Source organism: Mustela nigripes, chromosome 15 (assembly GCF_022355385.1).
Source record: "Mustela nigripes isolate SB6536 chromosome 15, MUSNIG.SB6536, whole genome shotgun sequence".
In the NCBI taxonomy this organism is placed as follows: Eukaryota; Metazoa; Chordata; class Mammalia; order Carnivora; family Mustelidae; genus Mustela; species Mustela nigripes.
The window spans coordinates 30,012,606-30,029,700 of NC_081571.1; the positions used below are offsets into that span (position 1 = coordinate 30,012,606).

Sequence of the window (17,095 nt, forward strand, 5' to 3'; positions counted from 1 at the left end):
TTCTTTTACAAACGGGCAAGTGTCAACTGTCCTTCTCTGTGTACTGAGAGCATATCCCTAGTGTGGGTTCACTTGGTAAGAAAATCACTGGCCGAAGATAGTAGTTCCCATCTTCATACATGATTTTAGCCCTGGAACATGATTTTCTCAACCTCCAGGTTGGAGGATGGGGTTATCTGACCAAACATTTTAAACTCTTTTTCTGAACCCCCTTTCTTCAGGTGTTCTCAGTCTAGTTATTGTGAGTACCACTGACTGTGGCCATGTTGTCCATTAGGGGCTGTTCTTGTTCTGGAGGGGTCCTTTGGAAAAACATTAGTAGAGAAAAGCAGCAGATTTTCTTACCAAGTGAACCCACACTAGGGATATGCTCTCAGTACACAGAGAAGGACAGTTGACACTTGCCCGTTTGTAAAAGAATCACTCAGAGAGGAAGTCTGCAAATCAACAAGAAAACAAACAACCCACATTCAGTAAGAACAGAGAGTGTATGACTCACAGGGACAAACACAGAGACAGACACCCCCTCACTGTTTCCCTTTCAGACTTCTAAATGTTGTGAGGTGGGAGTCCTCACTGTTTCTGAGGGAGAGCCTGACGGAATGAAGCTTGTATTAAAAAGAAAAAAAAAAAAACTTGTATAGGTAGTATGCAGACTAAATAGCATGTCTGGGCCTACCAGTCCTGTCCCCAGTGTTTGTCTTTTTTAAATATGGTCTGACTTACTTTAGTGGTCATTTCACCTGATGGAATTTTACTCTTTGAGGCAATGGTACAGAAACCAGACCTGTCAGTTCTTTGGCTTCTAGCATTTTTTTTTCCCTTTTCCTAAAATTTATTCGGGCTATTGGTGCGCTTTTAGAAACCCGAGGAATAGAAGAGGAATTCCAGATGAAGCGTATGAGGAGATAAGGTTATGCCAGTGAGTCATGGGCTCGTGCTCCGTCTTTTGAGGAAGCTCCGTCTGTATAACCCTGGCGAGGGCTACTGAAGAGTTTGTGCACAGGAGCCCGCGGTGTTTGTCGTTGAGGTGTTCATTTAAAAGTCTGTGGCGCGTTTCACTTTAGTGTTTGATTTGCTCTGTGTCAGGTTTGCTCCCATGTTATGGACATTTTTTTAGTCTTGTCAGCCACATTTTCTAGATTATTTGAATAACATCTCACAGGCTGAGGTGCAGGCAGGGCGGCAGTACCCCGCCCTCACCCAGCACGTGTGTCCTCATGTTCCGGAGGACACACAGGCGTGTGTGATGTATGTCTGGTGTGATCTCCCCGGAAACCTGGCTCCTAGTGTCAGCTCTGCTGGCCAGTGGCTGTGTGACCCTCAGCGAGACCCTTCGTGTTATTTGCCTTCAGCTTCCTTACAAGTTAATGGAAATACTGATAATCTTTCTCTTTAGTCCTTGAAAGATTCCTGAAATGATTTTACATTTGCTTTAAGTTGCAGAGACCATTTACTAACCTTTATATATATTCACATATATCTCCCTGGACCGGTGAACGTATGCGTGTCTGTGACTGGCACACACATCCATTTGCTTTTCACATGAGGGCACATGTGTCTTTGGTGACACAGACGCTCCCATGGCTTCCGTTGGTCTGTCACATGGCATGTGGCACCTTGTGTGGTCCTCATAGGTAGTTCCCCGGGGATCTTCCCCATCTCAGGAAGGGCTGTCTCCTCCCACTGAGAAATCATCTTTGATTTCTCTTTCTCCCTCACGGCCCCATATCCATTGTCTCCATCACCAATCCTGTCAGCTACTCTTTCAAATGCACTTTCAAACCCGTCCGCTTCTCCCACCGTCAGTTAGATCACCATCATCAGCCTCTGTCCATTGCCTCTCTGGAATCCATTTTCCACACGGTAGCCAGAATGACATTTCAGAAATGAAAACATACTAAAACAGGCCCTGCCTAAAACTAGACAGTGGCTCCTGGTGCTTTTAGGGTGAAACTCAGACTTCTAACCATGACCTCCTTGGCTCATCCTGATGTCATTCTTCTCTGCCTTGTTCACTAGACTCCAGCAAAGCTGAACTTCTTTCAGTTCTTCTACACACCACACTCTCTTCCCTTAAGGATTTTTTTTTTAAAAAGACTTTATTTTTTAGAGCAATTTGGATTTATAGCAAAACTGAACAGAAAGTACAGAGAGTTCTCCTAGATCTCCTGCCCCCTACCCCACCACACGCACAGCCCTTTCCACGGCAGACGTCCCACACCAGAGTGATGCCTTTGTTACAGCGGTGCTCCTACACTGACATGTCATTATCACCCAGAGCCTGTAGTTTACTTCGGGGTTCGCTCTTAGTGTTGTGCATTTTATGACTTCTGACAACTGTATAATGACATGTATCTACCATTATGAAGTATTGTAGAGAACGGTTTCACTGTGTTAAACTCCTCTGTACTGTTCTCCCTTCCTCTCCCCAACCCCTGGAAACCACTGATCTTTTTACTATTTCCACTGGAGTTTTGCCTTTTCCAGAATGTCTTATAGCTGGACTTATGCAGATTACCTTCTTCCACTTAGTAACCTGCATTTCAGGTTCCTCCATATCTTTTCACGACCTTAAGGATTTGTTCTAGATTTTTGCTCTGCTGGGCTTTTCCTGTCCATCCTATTTAACTGGTCTGTCTTATCCCTTGGGTCTGTTATATGTTCTTTGTAGCCCTTATTACCTTCTGATATGTTTGTTTGTTTACTCCCTGTTTCTCCAGCTAGTTCTTAAGCTCAGTGGGAATGGAGGTCTTGTCTGTTTCATTCCTCACTGTCCCCCCAGGACCTAAAATAGCTCTTCGTTCACAGTTGGTGTTCAGGAAATGTCATGCATTACCTGTAGATGAACCCCCTTTGGTTTTACTCGTCTCTTCCACTCGATTTTCAAGGTGACAGACTCTTCTCTTACACCGCTTCAGGTTTTGTTCAGAAGAAGAGGCAGACATTCATGCTAAGTCACTGAGTCTGAGAATGATTTCTTGTTCACCTTTGGCTTCTGAAGCTCTCTTGGTTGTCTGCGGAATTTAATGGGTCTCCAGGCGAACAGCAGTTGGTAGCCTTAGTGGGAATCAGTCACAGTGCAAGAGAGAACAGAGCTGGTAGAAAATGATTAAGGGAAAATAGCAGAAAAGTATGATTGAACATTTATTGAGTCACACATTGTAGTCAAAGCTGTGTATAACATAAAAGCGAATTAGGAGACAAGTCAGAGATAAAATGAGTGAGCACACACAAGCACACCAGTACTGCAGAGAGGGGGGTGTTTCTTCAGACACTGTCTCTCACTTCCCTAACTGTAGTCCTATCAAAATATATAGGCTTGTTGGGGGGGGGGGGGATAACACAGCCAGTGTTTGTGGCGGAGTCATGCCCTAGGGGACACAGACAGGCCTACAATTTCATTACTGCTTTTTAAAGAAACTTTCTCTTAGGCTAACAGACTTTCTGGGGAGACCAAACCAAGTGAAGCTGAGTTTAATGTTCTCATTAAAATGTTAAAGAGGCTTTATTCATGAACGACTAAAGCTGTAATTGCTTTATCCTTGTAAACTATGAAAATATGTGGTGATCTCTTACGGAGGCATTCACCCAGTCCCCTCTGTCTGGAAGCTCTGTTTAATGGAGGGCTTGGCTGGATTAGGGGCCTGGGAAGTAGCTTTTCCAGATTATATCCTTCAGGGACGTAGTAGTAGCAATGGTGGCAAGACTCCTTCACTGATCTGTTTTCATTCAGTAGCTCGCATTTGGTATGTGCTATTTGACTATTTGGCCTTAAGTTCAGACTTGGAAGTCATATGACAGTGTATATACACACATGGACACAAATAATGTGGAAGTAGTTTTTTTTTTTTTTTCTTTTTAATTGTTCCCAAAGGTACTAGCTTATTGGGATGAGAATAGAAGAAATCCAAAGATGTTGAGGTAATTTGAACAGAGAATTGATGTTGAAAAGATACCATGTGAATCACAGCCGGAGAAGGCACTCAGAACTTTGGTGGGGGGGAGGGAATCAGATTCCTCCCCACCTTCTCTCTGCACCCCAGTGCAAAAACATAGCTGTGGAACTTAAGGTAGTGAGTACAGATGGCAAATACAGCTATTTTTTTTTTCTTTTTGGAAATGCTTTTCATACTGTATAGATATGACTGAAATTGTAGAGCTGGGATTCTTATATTGCTAGGAAACTAGATTGCTGGAACCCTCAAAATGAAATGAAGGGGTAAAAAAGTTAAAACATGATATCTTTTCTTCAGTTCTTTATTATTAGAAAACACTGTTGAATGGTAACACATCTAGGTCTTATGATATGCAGAGGTAGTAATAGAAGTAATAACTAGGGATTGTTTTCAAATATTTTTTTTTTCTTTTTTCATTGATGGGTCATTTAGATGTCTCACTCTGGGTCAGATTTAAATTAAAATACATGTCTCCTAGAGCTGTCAAAACTTTTTCTTCAAGGCGTCAAATCCTTCTTTTCAAATGTGAGTGCAGGGCATTTTTTAAAACTGATTCAAGTCTGAGGGCACAATGGAGTTGAAAGTTAGCACAGGGAGCTCTTCCTGTGGAATTAGAATAGATAGGATTCTGAGGCGTTCTTTTCTGGAGGGGTGACCATCTCACCCTGAGGATATTAATGGTGTTAATGTTAAAAAGAACCTCTTACAGTTTTTTTGGTTTTTTCCTCTTACAGTTTTTTAACATGAAGAAAGGAACTCTAATTTCTGGAACACTGTTGATTATATAAAATGAAATAGATCTTTAAGAAATTATTAAGAGATACAGAGCAAAATATAACAAGTTAGCACTGTAGGCCAGGCCAGCTCTGCCTCTAACTCCTATTTGATTGATAAGGAGTGACTAGCAGTCCCTGTTTGGGGAAACTGCTAATTCTGAGGTGAATCCAAGGAGATGGGGACTCCTTAGTTCTGTTAAGGCGTAGCTCAGCTTGTCGAGTCCCCTCGTCCTCTTATCTAAGATGGGATCATGGCCTACAGTGAATCCATTCTGGAGCTTTCTTAGCTTGTCTAGAAAATCTTGGGGGGCTGTGCCCTAGTCTTGACTCCTTTGTGTGACACAGAAACTTTTGAGGAGAGGTAATGATGTGATGAGATCATCAGTAATAAAAGGGTGTGTATCATGGGAACATATGGAAAGATTCACTAATTTATCCCAAGCTAACTGCATTTTTAAAATTTTTGAGAACTTTCGTCCTCTTTTTAGAGTTTTTATATCTGCTTGTTTGCCATTAGAATGTGGGTCATCACATTGGACAACACCGTGTCCCCGCCCAACCAGCCCCTCTTCCCTTTACTAGATCTCAGAGGCAAGTTACATCCAAGACCCTAAGTTGACCATATGATTAGATGACAATGCCAAAACCTTGGAATTTTTCAAAGTGCTTTAGTGTGTGATAGTGTTTTCCTCTACTTAATTCTGCTGTGTCTTAGACTTACACTGATCGGTCAGTTAATTGATTAATAAACTCATTCATTCATCAAAAATTTGGGGAGCATATACTATAAGAGAGGAGCATATGCTACATCTAGGGACTAGGATAGAAGATGGGGATTTGTCTACAAAGTTTTGCCGATAGTTCACAGGGGTTGAAAATAATTCACAGGGGTTGAAAATAGAGTGAAATGCCTAAAGAAAACCAAATTGCTTTTTTGCAATTTGGAGAGTAAGTGTGAGATTGCCGTATCAAAGCCTGCTCCGTAGAGTTCTCCGTAAGTGCATTTCATGTGGGAAGCGGTACTAGACGTTTTCTGTATTACAATAATCTTTGTATATTTATTAAGCTGTAACTTGTAAGGCTTCCTGATGGGGTGTTAAATGAGCCTTTTTGTGTGCTGCATTGTGTCTTTGTCAAGAAACACTCTGTTAACTCTGACCTGTGTCATTCATCTTCCTTGGGCTGGTAATGAGGCACATTTCAGTCATTCCAGGAGGGTGTAGGGGATCTGTACAAAGAGGGAGAAGAGTAATGACAAGGTTGGATTCATGGTGGGTTGGAGGGAATGCACTTAAGGAGAACCAGGTTTAGAATGAAACCCTTTGCCTAGTATACTTTATACCTTTGTTACCCATTCAGCACAGCAGCTGGATAATCCAGAATTGTTCTACATTTTAAAACTAAGAAAATGTTAAATTACTATATTTTCAAAGTATTTTTTTTTCTTTTCAACTGTTGACCCGGCAGGTTAGGAGAATCTGGGAACTCCAAGGCTGACACTGGAACAGTAGAGGTGGCCTGCAGGTCTGTCATTTCTGAGCTCTGTGCTTGGAAGAACTGGCTACATACTGATAAAGGAGATTGACTCTAGGAAAGGAAAGCGAGTTTAGGAGAGGGGAACAGAAGTGTGGGGATGTTAGTGGAGCAAAGGAAAGAGAGATCAAGGGAAGAGAGTAGAAAGATGTTTGTGGTTGTCCTCGCTTCTGTCCCTTATCTCCTCACAAAAGGACGGTGTAGAAAAGCAGGCGGATTAGAAAGAAAATAGATGAGAGTTGAATCAGAGACCGGAGGGCACCTGGAGGTTCTAGGGGAGAAGGAAAATGACCGAGAGAAATCGCAAGAGTAAGTGAGGGGGAAGGAGACAGGATAAGAGCTATTTAAATGCACAGAGAAGAAACAGGCTTGGAGAGAGGTGTGCACTCAGTGTCCCACTGAGAGCCTTCAGTTGCTCCCAGCCGTGCACCTGCCCAATAGCCAGTGTCCCTCGCCTGAGACATTTCCCTGACTTTCGTATTAACTTTAATGCAATTCTCTTTTTGGCCCCCGAACTGCTGGTTACGGTTTCAGTGACACTCTCTGTGATCAAATAGCAAATGTGGAGGGCACCGTTCTGTTATCCCTGCCCCCTTGCAGTGTTCCACAGACTTCTGAGTTTGTGTTTCTTGCATTTGATGTTTGCCATTCCTCCTTGTCTACAGGTAGGAGAGTTAAAAGGGAAAAAAATGTTCCTAAGGGCCGCCACATTTATAGCTCATGCATACAAATATTCAAAGCAGTTGGAAAAAAAACCCTATACAATCACAATCCAATGTTTTTTCTAAGTAAGGTAGTTACCTCTTTCATTGCTGGTCTAGGTACTTGCCATAACCTAATACCATACTCACTGTGCCTATAGGTGGGCTGCTTCTTGAAAAATCTTTCTTTCTTTTTTTTTTTTCTTTCCCCAAAGCTGAGCTCAGGAAGACTTCCCAGTATTCCAGGTCTGGGTGAGAAGCTTCCCAAGTATCCACCACTGCCCACCTCTGCAGCCTGGTTTTCTGTGCTGACCTTTCCATAGTGGACCTACAATTCAATGTTCAAACCTCTGTCCTTCCTCTAGACTTTGGGCTCTTTGCACAATGTTGGTTACTATAGATCACCTAAGTAGATGTTTACTATCTGGTTATAGAATGAATGAATGACCTGATGCTAATCTTTTGACTGTAAAACAGAATCCTTCTAGAATAATGCTGTGCTTTTAGGTATCAGTTGGTAATTAGCATAACATCTTCTGGAAAGGAAAAGCTGATGTAGGCAGCAGGGAGTGGCTTCTGGGGAGTTTAGTAGGTTCCCAGATTCATGCAACTGTAGTAAAGGGATTTTGATTTCATTAACTCCTGGACACCAGAGGACAGTCTTAGAAGTCTCAGGTGACTTAGTTCTTGTGATTCTAGTAATCACAGGCCAGATGCAAAATGCATTTCAGAACCATCCTTCTCGGACTTGAATGTGCATGGGAACCCGCTGAAGGTCTCCGTAAAATGCAGATTCCATTTCAGTAGGTTCTCAGGCTCCTCGGTGATGCTGATGTTGCTGGTCTATGGATCCAGCTGGAGTAAGAGAACTTTAAAGTACTTTCTAGAAAATAAAGGTGGGATTTATCTTATGAAAATGTCTAGATGCATTTTTATAGTTTGCACCACAGCAGACTTTCTGAGAAGAAACTTCTATGTTTCTGTTACTTTATCTTAGAAATTTGGAAGAAGTCTTTCCCACACTTAAACATGCTAATCCTATACTAGTCAGCTCTCAGAACAACTTTGGAGTGATACTCTCGGTTGTACTGCTTTTAATTAACATACAGCTTTATTTATTTAGGTTTTCTTAGATGTGGGAGGCCCTGGCTCTCTAGCCTTGGCCCTGATGGAGCTACTTTGGCAACAAGGACTACCTTCAAAGCAGAAATACTCTTTCGAAGATTGACGGCTCGTGGGCTGGGTTTATCATAAGACCTTCACATTTATTGATTGTTACTGGGTTAGCACCACACAGAGACGTTCTCCAAGGGCAGTCAGTTGGAATGGCTAGAAATAAGAAAGGGCAGCGTTCAGCTCAAACTTTGCAAGTGAAACCTTGCGCCTGCCTGCATAGGTTCAAACAGCTCTCTGAATTCGGTGTTTGGAGTTTCTTCTAACAAAATGGACTTTATTTTACAGGTCCTCGGAAGCCAGCATGATATCATCTCTGTAAGACGTGGAAGAGAGAAAGCTCACCATGCTCAGGTAAAGGGATGGTGTGTCCAGGGAGCAAAAAGGAGGACTAATGGCATGGCATGTTGTTTGTCACTGCGGGAGAGGTGATTCAGCTTAATTATACCATTGACATCATTCTCTCCTGTGTGTTTCCCTCCCTTACACCCGGGGTGCAGAGGACCAGTCCTTGGTGAGCTTGGGGAACTAGCGTGCCTTTGAGGAGCACTTGCAAAGTCCCTACAATAGGACCTCTGTACACAGCCAGTGGGGAAATAGGACTAGTCACTGGAGCTCTCTTTCCATTTTTCTGCAGAGTTAACGTAGTATTACCACTGTTGTTCATCTCTATTACCCTATCAGAAGGCTTTTATCTTTTCAACATTTCTGTAAATATGTGAGTATTGAAACTCTTCTAATTAAGTCTTATCTCTGTCCCCTTATCTGGAGTTGCCGTTCTAAATATTCTTTGCATTTTCCTTTTAAATAAATGCATGTCCCACAACTTTGATTTGCCCAAATAGGTCACCAAGATTAATTTTCCATTAACCTTTATTGCTTCTGTTTCTTTCTAATCATCTTTTTAGAGGATTAAACAGTTCCCATTGGGTCAGCCTTCATATAGGATATAAACCATCTTTTTCTTTGATGGCATTTATGGAACTGCTGTAGAAAGTGGTGACCTGTGGTCCAGTGACCGAACCTGCCTGCTTTCACCGAGTCAGAGCATTTGTGGAAAGATCCCCTCAGAGAGTTCTGTTCCCTGGAAGTTTTGTCATTGGCCTCACTTCTTTTGTGACCCAATTTATATTAGTTTTTTCTGACAGCTATACCAATGTAGCCCAAACCAGGTGGCTTAAACTTATTATTGGGAGGTTCCAGAGGCCGGACGTGTGAAATCCAGGTATCGGTGAGGTTGGTTTCTTCTGAGAGCTGTGAGGGAGACTCTCTTGCATGCCTCTGTCCTAGCTTCTGGAGACCTTTGGTGTTTCTGGCATGTACATGGCCATCCTTCTCCCTGGGCGTTGACATTGTCTTCCTTTTATGTGTGTTTATCTCTCTGTTCAAATTTCCCCTTTTCATAAGGGTAACTTTCACATTGGATTGGGGACCACTTTAATGACTTCATCATAAAAAGACCCTACTTCTGAATCAGGTCACATTTACATGTATGAGAGATTAGGCCTTCAACATCCCTTTGGAGTACACATTTCAAAACCCATCACACCATCCTAGGGAAGGACACTTAATTTGTTTCGTATCCCTTAAAGAAACGAGCACAGTGCCTTTTGCTTAATATTGGTTGAATGAATGAATGACAGAGACCATAATGGCCCTGGTCAAATTTAAGTTGAAAAAATAAATTGCGGCCATCAGAGGTGGACAGGTCTTCTTGCTGATCCTTGGCTTCGGTGAACGCTTACTTTCAGGGTAGTCCAAGTTAAACAACATCATGAATGTGCTAAGATTTTTCCTTTAAACATAATAGCAAATGCAGTTTCTATAAAATATAGCCCTCTGTGTGAGCAAGTCGTGCCTTCTCATTTCAGGCTGAACTGCCAATTTACATGCCGCCCCTATCAGTACCTCAAGATATCTTTCCAACTAATTCAATACCACTTAAATAATACTTAGTCGGGCTGTTCTTCCTTCCCTGCCACATTGCCTCGCACTTATTAAATGTAGTGTTCTGCTCCCTAGCACTAATCCATGCAGGCTATCCTGAGACAGATCTGCTCTTGTGTCATCTACCCACTCTGTTCTTTCTTAGCTCAAAATTATTAAAAGTTCTCTTTTGAGTGTTTAGATTTGAGGGTTGATCAAATATGAGGATCCTGGTCTCCAGGTAGCCCTTAATTACCCGTTCTTTTTTATTTTTAATTTAATTTTATTTTTTCAGTGTTCCAAGAGTCATTGTTTATGCAACACACCCAGTGCTCCAGGCAATACATGCCTCCTTAATACCCACCCATCCCTCCTCCCTCCCCCACTCTAAAACCTTCAGTTTGTTTCTCAGAGTCTGCAGTCTCTCATGGTTCGCCTCCCTCTCCGATTTCCCCCAATTTACTTTTCCTTTCCTTCTCCTAATGTCTTCCACGTTATTCCTTATGTTCCACAAGTGAAACCATATGATAATTGACTCTCTCTGCTTGACTTATTTCACTCAGCATAATCTCCAGTCCCATTCATGTTGATGCCAAAGTTGGGTGTTCGTCCTTTCTGATGGTTGAGTAATATTCCATTGCATATATGGACCATATCTCCTTTATCCATTCGTCCGTTGAAGGGGCATCTTGGCTCTTTCCGCAGTTTGGCAACTGTGGACATTGCTGCTATGAACCCATTCTTTAGAAATGTCTATTTAGAAAGCCCCTATTTACTGTAAGGGTAGAGCTTTCTGGCCATGTCTACCTTACTTCCAGAAAAGCATTACCTTTTTATACCAAAAGGAAGTCTCCTGCTGAGAGAAGTCAAAGGCCTGGAGGGATTTCCTCCCAGGGAAGGGAATGTGAAGAAAGCATCTTTAGGAGCCTGTGCATTGGTGTTAGCTACTTCAGGTTGGCAGGCCAAGGTCTATGAGGGACTGAGGGCCTCAGGCCCTGGCCTTCCAGAAACCTGCACAGCAGGGGGGCTGGAGTAATTTATTTACCATCTTCTCACTCCCGTGGAGGCTTTCATGTTCCTGGGGGTGGGGCTGCAGCCTGCACCATGGCCAAGTGATAGCATTGGCCGAGACAGCATGGATTTGTAAGATGATGACACACAGTAGAAAATGAAAATGAAAGTAAAAATTCATTTTACCGTTTTTCACAACAACATTAGTCCGAAAAAAACTGGTGAATCAAACGACAGATATTTATGGAGTGCGTGATGCACACAGGCGTGGTTCTACCAGAGGTTGGGTGCGGATGTAAGTGCGGATGTAAGTGCCATCCTGGCGCCTCCGTTGCTTGCTTTTCTACTTCATTTTGTTCAATAGCCTGCTACCCTCAGTTAGAGGCCCTCTGTGACTTACCATGGGAATCTCCTCGTTTGGTTGGTGAGAGTGTCTATGGAGCTTCATTGAAATTAAAAGAACCAGGGCCCCCGGGTGGCTCAGGTGGCTGAGCATCTGACTCAGGATCTCAGGATCAGGAGTTCAGGCCCTGCTGGGTGTGGAGCCTACATGAAAGAAAAAAGAAAAGAAATTAAAACAACCAATTTATATTGTCACACAGTGATCAAGTCTGAATGATCAAGTGATCAAGTCTGAATGATGATGGAATAGCCCTTTGACAATTACATGTAGAGTTCAGTGAGCAATTACATTTTAGTCATTAGACTCCAATACCTTGCTGTGTACTCTAAGGTATGTTAGTACAATTATAACATTCTAATAAATACTCTTTTAATAGGTTATTTTATGTGTACCAGAACTTCCCTACTATTAAGGAAAATACATGAGAAATAAAACCTCAGGTGCCCTGAAAATTAAAAACTAATTTACTGTTGCTTAGTCTTTTCCCTCCTTCTGTTTTGCATTCTCTAATTTCACTAACCTTAGATTTCTGAAAATTCAGATCTAAGAGTTCTATGGAATTGATAATAACATATTCATTGTTAAATTCTGATTTTTACAAAGGGGTAATGATTTTCTCTGTCCCTTTAGTTAGTTAATAATTAACATGGTAGTTTTTTATGCTTCTGAAATTAGAGTGTATTTCTGTTACATGGAAACTCTTCTAATTAAAGAAACTGTACTTTGAATGAAGAATATAACAAACTTTTCTCAGAAAATGTTTACACCCAAGTAAGTTAAAATAGGAATCTTAGTGTTTGTTCTGTCTGGGTTCTTCCCTGCCTCTGTCTCCTGGTGGTTCCTTCTTTGTTTCTTTTAAATCCACGTATTTATGCTCAGTGTTTCTAAGCTAATAATATGAAAAGCAATGAAGAAGAGCATTGGGCTTCTGGCAGAGAACTCAGAAGCCTGGCATTCTCCATGTTTTGCTTACCCTACATTTATTTATTTTTTTAATGATTATTTATTTATTTATTTATTTGACAGAGATCACAAGTAGGCAGAGAAACAGGCAGAGAGAGGGGGGAAGCAGGCTCCCCGCTGAGCAGAAAGCCTGATGTGAGGCTCATTCCTAGGAACCTAGATCATGACCTGAGCCAGAGTCAGAGGATTTAACCCACTGAGCCACCCAGGCGCCCCCCCAATTACCGTACGTTTAGTTATTACTAAGTTCTCCAGGTTTCTGTATTCTTTCATAGTTTTACTTTCTTTTTCCTTTTGATCTATGGCCATCCTTTTCTAGTTCATATGACTATTCACTTCATTCATTCATTCACTCATGTATTGTCCTTCCCACATGCGCCAATAATTGTTCTGGGGGTAATATCAAGGGTGTTATAGTTCAGTTGGGGGATGATCCTTTAGAAACAGTTGCTCTGATGGAGCTGTGTAGTAGCTTTCCCTTACACAAGGGAACGGAGCAAGTGGTTTGGATTGGGGCAGTCAGGAAATGCCTTATAGAGAAGTTAGCATTTGAACGGAGATTGGAAGGAGTCGAGCACTGCCAGATGGACTAGTGTGGTGGAGAGAGAGTGTTCCAAAGGAGACAGAGGGAAGGCAAGCTTAGCACAGAGCTATGCAGAGCAGGGAGTGTGCTTGATGTTTGGGTGTTCGTGGAACAGGAAGTGGGAAAGAGCATGTGCGGCCAGGTAGGGTGGGCAGGAATCACATCTTGGAGAGGAGATCCCCTTGCATCTTGCCTTGTCCGCCTTCCTGCCTCATGTCTGTAAGCTGCAGCTGCCTTCGATTCAGCATGCTTGTGGTGATGAGGCTGTGTGAGGAAGAGCTATGTCCTGCCTCGTGCCTCTCTGGTCTCATTGCTTCCCGGGGAAGTCAGGCCTTCCTCACCTGTCCCTTGAGGATCTCAGCCATTTCTCTCTTGCATTTGGTCTGAAAATCATTGACCCCCAGCTAAATCTGCTGCATTTCTTTTCACACACAGTTTGTCCCTTTCTCTTCCTAGCTTCCCTTTTCAAAATCCTCCCATCCTCCAAGATCTCCCTCGAATTCATATCCTTTATGAAGCTTTTCTCTGCTCATATGTGAATTTACTGAACTCTGGGAGACCTTCTGAGGGACTCTTCACATCACAATTTCACACACTTCTTTAAATCCCATGTTCTTGGGCGCCTGGGTGGCTCACTGGGTTAAGCCTCTCCCTTCAGCTTAGGTCATGATCTCAGAGTCCTGGGATCGAGCCCCTCATCGGGCTCTCTGCTCAGCAGGGAGCCTGCTTCTCCCTCTCTCTCTCTCTGCCTGCCTCTCTGCCTACTTGTGAACTCTCTCTGTCAAATAAATAAATAAGATCTTTAAAAAAAATAATAAATCCCACATTCTTGACAGCACTTTGGGAGGACTGGTGCTTGTTATGGGGAAGGGCCACCAGCCCGTTACAGATCCTGTGCAAGCCTGAAGAGCAACTTCTTGCATCTAGTAGGCACTGCATTAATGTTTGTTAGAAAAATGGAGAGGAACAGAGTCTTTAATTTCTAAAGCTCTTACAGAGGTGGAACTGAGGGATTGATTAATTGTCATGCATGAGAGGCCGTGGCTCATGTCATGTCCAGGTGAAACTATTGCAGGGCAGAGTAATTGTCAGTGGAAGGTAGAAGGCTTACCTGAAATGAAAAGCAGGAATATGTACGCAGAAGAGATCCATTCTGAAAACTAGTTACGTGACCCTGGAGCTTAGACACAGGAAGAAGAAACTTTGAACGCCATTAAAGCTTACGTGAGTGGTCTTGACAGGGAGTGACAGATGGCCTAACAGGTAAAAGCACCTATATTGCATTAAGAAGCTCTGCATCTTTATATGAGAGGGCCTCTGGAAGACCTGATTCAATTTGAGACTCCTCAGTTGCAGATCTGGAGACAATCACAAATTCAGAAATATATTTATGAAAGTCTGTTGCTACTGAGCTCAAAAGACCATAATCCTATTACTTGCGATTTTGAAAAGGGTAAACATGAATAACTGAAAGGAGATATTGATTAAAGAAGTAATATGAACAGGAATAATGGAATTAAAGTAATTGAGGCAATATTGGGCCTAATGGACCTTGTTCTCTTAATGCCTTTCTTCTGCTCTTTGTATTGAGTTGGCTCTGAAGTCGATTGGACCGTGTGCACAGGAGGAGGAGGACGTAATGGAGGAATTAGTATTGCTGTCTATGAAAAAATCAATCTGTTGTTCTTACAGAAGAACATCAATCAGTCTGTGAAATCAATTAACTGTTTTTTTTTTTTTAACATTTGGCTTATAAGGTAATGAGACAAATGATGAGAAAAGACTATATGCCTCACACATAGTAGATACTCAGTAAATGTTTCTTGAATTAAAAACCAAAGGATACCATGGGGTAAGCCCCTTCATCAGTATTAATCCAATCTGTTCCTTTTGCTTGGCTCTATCTACATTGACTATAAATGTGGATTCCTCAATGCCATTGATCTGGGAAGTGAGTCTCTCACGTTTCTACTGCCAAGCCATCCAGGCCAGCTTCACGTGGCCTGGGATCCTTGCAATGACTTAGGGTCTGAGCTGTTTTCTGTGGCTAGACTTTTTACCCCATAGTGTACTGGAAGATTACATTTTTCAAAACCTCATTTTGATGACTGTATTCCTTGTTCTAGGCCTTCTCTTTGTCTACAAATTTGCAGGCTCGTTGTACCCTTTCTTTCTTTCTTTCTTTTTTTCTTTCTTTCTTTCTTTCTTAAGGTTTATTGATTTACTTTTTAGAGAGAGAGAATGCATGCACTAATGCGGGGAGGGGCAGGAAGAGAGGGAGAGAGAAAATCTCAAGAAGATTCCCTGTTGAGTGTGGAGCTCGACATGGGGCTTGATCTCAAGACCCTAAGGTCATGACCTGAGCTGAAGCCAGGAGTCAGATGCTTAACCAACTGAGCCACCCAGGCGCCACTGCATTCATTTTACTTCTGAGTTCATTCTCCACTCTATGGCTTTGGGAAGCTTCTGCATTCAGACATCTCAGCCACACTCCTTTCCCACCACCTCCTATCCAGATCCGATGGGGAGGACAGATTTGTCTTCATTTTTGAACACGTGCAATATTCTCCTTGGAGTCCTTCCTCTCAAAGCTGTATTCATCCAATTAAAAGCCAGCTCTGTCTCAGGCAGTAGTTATATTCCTAAACTTGTGCATTATCAGAACCCATGTTATAAAGACAATTATTTCGGTGGGATAATTGGCATTAGGCACTAGAGAGTTGCAGGTGCACAGAAACAAAGTTGTTTTACCTGCAGTTATTTCAGTCACAATGATGATGATGATGGTGGTGTTTTCAACCTGTAGATGACTGTAACTTTAAAACCAGCACATCACTGAAAAAATAAAATGTATTATAGAAGGCACGGATTGCATGGAGCACTGGGTGTGGTGAAAAAATAATGATACTGTTATGCTGAAAATAAATAAATGAAAAAAATATTTTACTGTATCTCTTTTCATAAGGTTGCAGGGTACCAAATTGATATTTAAAAAAAATATATTTCACATCTTTATTACCCACTATGGTGAAAAATAAAGAATAAAGATTTTAAAGCAGCTGTATTGTAAGCAGAACAGCATCTTTTTTTCTGTATGCCAGCAGCCTTCTTCTGCATAAAGTAAACCTCATTCTTCAATCAGTTGATCACTTTGTATCTAATACACATTATGCAAACCGCACAAAAGAAATGTTTCTAAATGTTTATTTTTCAAAGCTGCCTTCAGTTGGGCTTGTCTCTGACTATTCCACTCCTTTGGCGGATGGTTTTTCCCTCGGAATACTCTCATTTTGGTTAATTATCAATTCAAGGACCTCTTTAAATAGTTCACCTTTTTGAGAAATTTTCCAAGCTGTTCTGAAATAGGGACATACTTTTATTTCCCACAGTGCCAAACACATTGTTAAGACAGAGAGTTAAAAGAGCATGCAAATTCAGTTCCACCAAAACCCCAATGTCTTAACTTTCCTACTTCCCGTTCCTCCTGAACATTGGACGTCACTGTCTTAATGGTGAAGATAAATCAAATAATGCCCATTTCAATGTGAAAGGATGAAGAGTGATTGACAGTTTTCAGATTAAAGACGAGTACATGTTTTATTTAGTTCCTGGCCCTTCCTGAAACTCCATTAAAATGACTTTTAAGGGACTTTTTTTTTTTTTTTTAAGGCACATACCTATAAGAACAAAGAAAGGCGGTAGCGTTTGAGAATCTGGGATATACAGTTGGATGAGTAGTGGCTTATGGAGCAGGCCTCAGAAAGCAGAATTTTAATTTGGCAGAGGAGAAAGGAAAGGAGGAGCCCAGTTTACCCTAGCGAAACCTGCAAAAGCTCAGGAATTCTCAGCAACAAGAACCCCTTGGAAATGAAAGTGAAAATAGGGGTAACAATAGGAGTATTTGATTGAAAGTTCAGATCTGTTTCCCAACTGTATACAAGCAGGCAACTTCCCATCTTCCACTCCCAACAGAGGAATGGAGATTATTTTTTCTTGTAGAAATGATAAAACGGGTTTCTGGATTTGCAGATATCAGGAGAGGTTTAAAGTGGTATTAAATAGTCTTG

General features: G+C 41.9%; 1 protein-coding gene across 3 annotated transcripts in view; it reads left to right on the plus strand.

Moving 5' to 3' along the window:
- ENOX1 (ecto-NOX disulfide-thiol exchanger 1) overlaps nt 1-17,095 on the plus strand; it is a 561,141-nt gene that overhangs the window by 113,785 nt on the left and 430,261 nt on the right. For all 3 annotated transcript variants that reach the window (XM_059377619.1, XM_059377624.1, XM_059377621.1), the window contains exon 2: nt 8,431-8,496. The gene's annotated coding sequence lies outside the window, so the exon portion shown is untranslated. The remainder of the gene's footprint in view (nt 1-8,430; nt 8,497-17,095) is intronic.